This window comes from Rhinopithecus bieti, unplaced genomic scaffold, assembly GCF_001698545.2.
Source record: "Rhinopithecus bieti isolate Rb0 unplaced genomic scaffold, ASM169854v2 scaffold_1295, whole genome shotgun sequence".
In the NCBI taxonomy this organism is placed as follows: domain Eukaryota; kingdom Metazoa; phylum Chordata; class Mammalia; order Primates; family Cercopithecidae; genus Rhinopithecus; species Rhinopithecus bieti.
In genome coordinates, this window is record NW_016803880.1 from 2,001,582 (window position 1) to 2,003,377 (window position 1,796).

Consider the following 1,796-nt stretch of genomic DNA (forward strand, 5'->3'; position numbering starts at 1 on the left):
TTATGGCAGGCTGAGCAGACTAATACAGACTTTAATATATAGACTAAAAGTAAAGGGATGGAGAAAGATATCCCTAGTCAAAATAAAGAAAGTAGGTATGTTAATCTAAGACAGCGCTGACTTCAAAGCAAGGAAAATTATTAGGGATCAAGAGGGTCAATTCTTCAAGAAGGCATAATAATTCTTTATGTTTACATGCCTAAAAATAGAGTGTCAAAATATCTGAGACAAAAACATAGAACAGAAATAAGAAATAGATGGATCCACTATTATAGTTGGAGACTTCAATACTCCTCTATCATAAATGAACACACCCAGTGACAGGTAATCAGTAAGGACATACTTGAACTCAACACCACCATTAGTCAACTGGATATATTATAAATGACATCTATAGAATACTTTATCTAACAACTGCAGAATACACATTCTTCTGAAGCTCACATGGAACATTCAAAAGATATAACACAGTTTGAGCCATAAAGCACACCTCAAAAAATTTAAAAGAATAGAAATTATACAATGTATGCTCTCAGAACCCAATGGAATTAATCTAGAAATTAATAACAGAAAGATATCTGAAAAATCTCAAAATACTTGGAAATTAAATGACACACTTCTAAATAATGCATGGATGGAAGATTAAGTCTTAGGATAAATTTTAAAGTATCTTGAACTAAATGAAAATGAAGATGTAACTTATCAAAATTTGTGAGATACAGTGAAAGCAGTGATTATGGGGAAGTTTATAGCATTGCACACATATTTTAGAAGAGAAGAAAGATCAAAGATCAATAATCTAAGCTTCCACTTTCAAAATAGAAAAAGAAGAGCAAATTAAATTCAAAGTAAGCAGAAGAAAACAAATAATAAAAATTAGAGCAGAAATCAATAAAATTGAAAACAGTTAATCAATGAATAAAAATCAAGAAAACTAAAAGCTGGTTCTTTGAAAAAAAATCAGTATAATTGAGGAACTTCTAGCAAGGCTAAGAAAAAAATAAGAGAAAACACAAATTAGTAATATTAGAAATAAAAGAGGGATTATTATTACAGATTCCATGGACATAAAAAAGAAAACAGAATACCAGCAATAATTCTATGCCCATACATTTGATAACCTAGATGAAATGGACCAATTCCTCCATAGACATAATCTTTTTTAAAAATAAATTTTATTGTATATACTTAAGGTATGCCACATGTTTATAAATATATGTATAAATATATAGAACTAAATGTATATATTTAGTAAATATACATATTTACCATACGTATTCACTATAGTATAGCACGGCATCTCTCTTGCTCCCTCTCATGCAATGTGACACGCCTGCTTCCTCTGTGCCTTCCACCATGAGTGGAAGCTCCCTGAAGCCCCACCAGCAGCAAATGCTGTTGCTATGCTTCTTGCACAGCCTACAGAACCATGAACCAAATAAACCTCTTTTCTTTATAAATTACCCAGCCTCAAGTATTCCTTTATGCAAAACAGACTAACACACTTCCAAAGCAGAAACCATCAGGCCCAGATGGATTCACTGGGGAATTCTACCAAACATTTCAGCAAGAAATTATACCAGTTCTTTACAATCACTTTCAGAAGATCAAAGCGGAGGGAAGACTTCCTAATTCATTCTGTTGAGTCCAGCATTACTCTAATACCAAAGCCACACAGAGACATTGTATTGAAAGGAAAAACCTACAGACCATTATCTCTCGTTAACATAGATGCAAAATTCCTTGACAAATTATATCTAGTTACACGTTATGACAAAGAATTATTCACTAAAACC